Here is a 6,671-nt window from a genome sequence, read left to right on the forward strand (position 1 = left end):
ATTACATTCTGTAAGATGATAGCTACCATCTTCACTAACTTCCTGGCTGGACTGGATGAAGCCAACGGCTATATTATGAGGTGTCTTATGGAGAGAATCATGTAGCAAGAAAACATGGCCAAGAATAAATTAGGAAGTAAAGTTTTCAGCCAAACAACCTCAAAGAGCTAAATTCTACTTACTACCATGTAAGTGAACTTCGAATGAGACCCTGGTTCAGTCTGATACCTTGATTACAATCAACTGTCTAAAATATTTTTAAAGATAACCTTTTAATTGTCTGGTTGAATTTTTTGTCTCCAGTTTTCAGCAGTTTTGACATGATGCATGTATATTTCTTTGCATTTGGTTGCATGGGTTCACTGGATTTTTAAAGCTGTAGGACAGTATCTTTTAACACTCCTGGAAAATTCACAGAAATTATTTCTTCAAATATGCCTTGATCTCTTTCTGTTATTTTTTAAATTTCTATTCTTCTGGTCTGAAAAAACCCATTCACTTATATTTTTTATTTCATTTGTTGTGGTTTTAGTTTTTAGAACTTTATACTAGGGTCTTCATCAAATATTTTGTGGTAAAATGTATATGACATAAAGTTCATCATTTTAACCATTTTTAAATGTACAGTTCAGTGGCGTTAAGTACACCCACACTATGGTGCAACCATTGCCATTATTCATTTCAGGGTCTTCCAACCTTTTTCTTTTTCAAGACTTTTTTTTGACTGTTGGGGTCCCTTGTGATGCCATGTAAATTTTAAGGCAGGTTTTTCTATTAATGCAAAAAAAAGTAGGTGAAATTTGACAGGGATTGCATTGAATCTATAGATTCTGTAGGTAGCATAGACTTTTCAACAATAGTAAGCCTTCTACTTTACAAACTTGGGAATATATTTTCACTTATTTAGGCCTTCTTTAATTTCTTTGAGCAATGTTTTATAGCTTTCTATATAGAAGTCTCTGGCCTTCTTGGTTAAGTTTATTCCTAAGAATTTTACTATTTTTGATGCTATTGTAAGTAGAATTGTTTTCTTAATTTCCTTCCAGAGTGTGAAGTTACTACATAGAAATGTCTTTATCAGAATCTCAAGGTGACTTTTTACAGTTTTCTATTCCAAGTATTATTATTATTATTATTATTATTATTATTATTATTTTGGTACAAGGGATTAAATCCAACGGTACTTAACCACTGAGCTCCTTTATATATATATATATATATATTTTTATACAGGGTCTCACAGAGTTGCTTAGGGCCTCTTTGTTGCTGAGGCTGACTTTGAACTTGTGATCCTCCTGCCTCAGCCTCCCGAGCCACCGGGATTATAGGCATGTGCCACCATGCCCAGCTACAGCAGATATTTTGAAACAAGTCTTTATTTATTTTTAAAAAGAATAAGCAAGGGGCTGGGATTGTGATTCAGTGGCAGAACGCTTGCCTCAAATGTGTGAGGCACTGGATTCGATCCTCAGCACCACATAAAAATAAATAAATAAATAAATAAATAATGAAGGTATTGTGTCCATCTACAACTAAAAAAATATTTTAAAAAAAGAAAAAAGAAGCATTGTTTTCTAACCAGTTTTGACCATTCTAATACCTCAAGTATCTACAGGTCTGGTTTTGTTGGTTCATGGTTATTGTTTCTGTTTTTCCTTATGTGCTTGGTTACTTTTGACTAATTTCTGCTTTCTATCCTTGAAAATTTATTGATGGCAATTCCTTAAGACCGCAGATAAAGATGTCTTCTGTCACAGGGGATTTAAATTTATTTCTTCCAGGCATTCAGGAGCACTACAGAATATAAGTCATTTATATCAAATTCACAGTTTGAGATTTGCTGGACCATCCAACAATGAACCTCAGATTGCAAAGCCATGTGAAAACTGTCTTGGGCCAAAACTTCTTGAGGACAAGTTATATCCATGTCCACTGAGCATCAAGACAACCTTCCCTGAATTCCCCTAGGCATGAGTTCTAGTTTACCCTGCTATTAGTTCCATCCTTTGGTGACCCATACTTTGGCTACCCCTCACCCTGTGATTATACCTATGACCATAATACAAACTGTTAATGCCTTCAGAGTAACAGTAGGGAGCTTGTAGGGCAGGGAAAACAATTCTCTCCATACTCTTGAGTTCTTAAATGGGACAGACTCCTGTAATAAAAGACCAAATTAACAAGAGAAAAGCAAACAGAAGTTAGTTAACGTGTATACCTCAAGTATACATGGGACATATAAGGGAAAATGAGGTGGCACATGTAACTTCTTCAGCTGAAACAAAGGAATAAGGCAACTTATGAGAAGGTAACCACAAAAAGCATGGTAAACAAAGATAGAGTCTATCATGCAGATCCAAGTTGGTACCCTCTCCACTGATGAGATTCCCCTGTGGGGATACAGAATCATTCCTCTCTTCCTGGAACAAAGTAAACAGCTTTCCTTATGGAGACTTCCTTTGTGAATGTAAACTTCCCTTCAAAAGGATAACTTCTCTGTTTTCAGAGCTTTTCCTGTGTCTGCTGTTTCTCCAAATAATCAAAGAAATCTTTAAGCCAGAGAGGCACAGTGACTTACTAGCTGGATTGGATGAAGCAAGCTGCCATATTGTGAGGTGTCCTATGGAGAGAATCATGTAGCAAGAAAACGTGGCCAAGAATAAGTTAGGAAGTAAAGTGTTCAGCCAAACAGCCTCAAAGAGCTAAATTCTACCTTCTATCTTGTAAGTGAACTTGGAAGTAGATTCTTCCCCTGTTGTGCCTTCGAATGAGACCCTGGCTCAGTCTGATATCTTGATTACAATCAACTGTCTAAAAGATTTTTAAAGATAATTTTTTAATTGTTTGGTTGCATTTGGTATAGTCTAGTCTCTTGTGTCACATTTTAGAGTAGCTTATTTTAGTCTCCTATAAACTCTAAAAGTCTACGAGTTTCCACACTTTCCCTTTGATTTTTTATGTCATCATTTCTTACTATCATGCCACTTCTTTGATGCTTTTAGAGGATTCTTTAACAAATGGAGTTAGTTGCAAGTAGGACTTATTGTAACAGTCAATGTCCTATAGTCTGCTGATCCCATTTAGAAATTATTGATGACATATTTTTTATTACTTTTAGATATACGTGACAGTAGAGTGTATTTGAACCTACCACGGATGAAAATTTATCTAACAGATATAGGGAGCACAATCTATTTTCTCAAACTATAATGGCATTTTATCATGCCAGTTATCTCTCTGATTCCCTCATAGTAAGCTCTTTTACAACAGGTCCATATCGAAAACATAAATGCTCTATAACTGACCTTTGAATAAATCTGTGAATTAAATAAAGAAAGCAAAGTTAATGTGCTGTCAACTTTATTCTCAATTACATTGCAGCTAAATTCCTAAAAAGCAGAAGCAAATCAGGACAAATCCATAATTTTTTTTGCACACTGTATAAAATGTACTTTCGAGGAATTCATTATTAACATGAAAAGACTATCCATTAAAACTTTTATGTAATTTATGTTCAAAATATCCTAATATTTTGTATAATATATACAAATACCAAAATCCCAATGGTTTTAATTTCAGGGAGCAGGTGGGAAAAGCTGTTTCTAGAAATTGGAAAGTGAGAATTTTATTTTGCTAATAAAAGAAAGAAGGAAGGAAGGAAGGAAGGAAGGGAGGGAGGGAGGGAGGGAGGGAGGGAGGAAAGCAGGCAAGCAATCACAGGCTCCTGGTAAATAAAGAAGTTTTAACAAAGGAGGAGTCTTCTAAGAATAAATGGAAATCTAACAGATTTTTGATGATCAGGTAGGCAGGAAACTTCTGGAATAGTGAAATCTTTAGAATATGTTTGACTATTAAGAGTCTCCACTTTTCTGTGTGAGCCACATCCCCAGTCTTTTGATTTTGAGATGGTGCCTGCCTAAGCTGCTGAGACTGTCCTCCAATTTCCCATCCTCCTACCTCAGCCTCCCAAGTTGCTGGGATTACTGGCATGCACCACCACGTCCGGAGCTACTCTCTAAATGGGAAATTGTGTGGCTGTAGGATTTCCAGGACTGAAGTGCGAACGACAACACTCATCAACTCTAAACAACAGAAGTCCTGAATGTTGAAAAACTGGAGTTCTCCTGGGGCTAGTTCGGATTTCTCTCAAAACTAGACAGAGACGCAGGCAAAATTGAGCACTTAACAAGAACAAGGTTAGAACCCAACCCTAGGAGCCGCCCTCCCTTTGGCCCAGCCAGGGATCTCCGCAGGCTGCTCCAGTGCCCCGCAGTCGGCTGCGCCTCTCACCTGCATGGTACTCTGCTCTGCCCCTCAGGTGCTGGCGTCGACCTGTCACAGGTGAGGATGGAGATGTAAGCCTCCTCCAGGCTGGAAGAAGGCCCTGCAGGCTCGGCGGTTTCTAACGCCCGCGGGCAAGGGGCAAAAGAACAGGACTTGTTCCCCTTGTGCGCAGGTGACTCCGTTGCCAGGCAACCCAGAAGCCTAGTCCAGCCGGTCGCTTTGGGTGCTGATGCAGTAGGTCCTGGAGCATCTCCCTCAAGCAGTGCCTGTTTGCTGTGTGGTGCTGATGCTGGGTGTTCCTCCCACCCTTCCCTTCACCCCCACCATCGCCAAATCAACCATTGTTTTCCAGTCTCTCTGGTACCTTTCAACTCCTGAGTCCTCTCTTCAAAGAGAAACAACAAATTCTTGAGGTGAAGAATCTTTCACAGGGGTTCTTAATCTGGAGACCATAACCTGTATCTGGATGAATTTCAAGCGATGTCGAACCTCTAGATCCCTCTTGTACACAGAACTTTAATCTATATGTACATTTTATTTTCCGAAATTAATAAACAGAACTTTCATCTAATGCTCAAATGGGGCTGCAGGCTGCCCGAACCCATCTTAAAAACTCACTGCCTTAAACAAAACAAAACAAAGCCAAAACCCACTGCTTTAGGAGGCAGACACTTTTAGGTAGGAAATCCAGATAGTTGGGTTCCTTGATGGTGACATTAAGGAAAGGGTATTTACCTGGAGCTGCTAGGAACCTGGGGGAAACACTTGGTGTCATTCCCATGTTTATGCACATGATCCCAGAAATATGCTCAAGAAAAATTTGAGAACAAGACAAAAAAAATGTCTTTGATCATAGTTTTAAACTTGGGTTCAGCATTGGAGTGCTTCAACTGTAGTGCCTGGATTGCTTCATTTGTAATACCCATGAATCCTGATCTAGTAGCTGGTATGTTCCAGTTTAGATCCAGAATGACCCCCCCACACACACACACACACTCAGAAGCCCATGTGTCAGGCAATGTTGGGGGGTGGCGGGGAGTGGGTAGAAAGAAGTCAGTCACTGGAGATGGCCTTGGGGACTCATCTGTTCCTGGTCCCTTCTTGTCAGGCTCACTCTTCTTCCTGGTTGCCATAAATTGAACAGCTTTCCTCTGCCACGCTCTTCCACCATGTTTCTGCCATGGAAACAGTGGACCATGACCTGAATCTTCTGAAACTGTGAGCCAAAATAAATCTTTCCTCCTTAGGTAGTTCTTGTCTGGTATTTTGACCCCAGTGACCAAAAGCTGACCAACACACCCATAAATCTTGTTGTGTTTATGTATGAGACATTAATTTATTAAATTCAAATACTTAAAAAAATCATAAGTTTTGCAACTGGATCTTGTTATTTCTCCTCTTCCTTCCTTATCCCAGGAAACTTTAATATGTATAGCAAACATTTTTCTGGATTTTTGAGAGACCCTGGAGACTGCTGCTTAATATTCAACTACCTTTCCTTATTTTACCAATCAAAAATCCAGATTAATTGATTCACGGTGCACAGAACTAGTTAGTCCAAGCTGTCCCATGAATTTGTGGCTTTAAAGCCGGTGTGCTCCCAGGATACCATCCTGTCAAGACAGTTTGTTTTAAAAGAATAATGCAATTTTTGTGCTGTCTTCTGCTTCTTTTCTTATGACCTTTGATCAAGTTGACAAAAAGTGAAACTCAGGAACATTTTAGTGAAAGGTACAATTTAAGTTACAATCCTTGGTCAACATCAGACAAAGGCTTGTAAGATACTTGGCTCTTAAAGAATACACGGACCCATTCAAATAGCCACCCCTCTCTAAATAGCAACAACATCCTTGGTGAAGGTGGGAATCCAAGACGGGGTCAGAAGGGAAAAACCGAGGCAGAATGGAGGGGGGTAGTAAACTCAATCTCCACCTGAGGTTAATTTTGTGTCCACTAAACACTGATTCGATGTATGCTCATGATCCTCTACTAGTAAGATAGATTTTTTTTTTTTTTTGGTAACAGACAAGACTGGTTGCCTTTCAGATACTGAAGGATAAAAAAAAAATTATTTTAGGATAAACTAAATGTTCTGAGTTGGCAGACAGAGTCCCTTGATGTAGCAATCAGAAATCTGTTTTATACTACTTAAATCAGAACTTACTTATTAGGTCACTACACAAGTCATGGCCAAATCCCTCAACTAGCATAGTTTTACCTGGTATTCACATTCTAAGATATTTAGCTATTGGGCATTCTGGTGTTTATAAGACTTGGTGATTTTGTTACTGAAAAAGTCCAAATGTGTTGAGTTAAAATAGCTTATTCAACTTCTTATATGTGACTTTAATAAAAAAAATCAAAAAAGCATGTGTGCCAGTAATCAA

The sequence above is a fragment of the Ictidomys tridecemlineatus genome, chromosome 9 (assembly GCF_052094955.1).
Source record: "Ictidomys tridecemlineatus isolate mIctTri1 chromosome 9, mIctTri1.hap1, whole genome shotgun sequence".
Taxonomy (NCBI): domain Eukaryota; kingdom Metazoa; phylum Chordata; class Mammalia; order Rodentia; family Sciuridae; genus Ictidomys; species Ictidomys tridecemlineatus.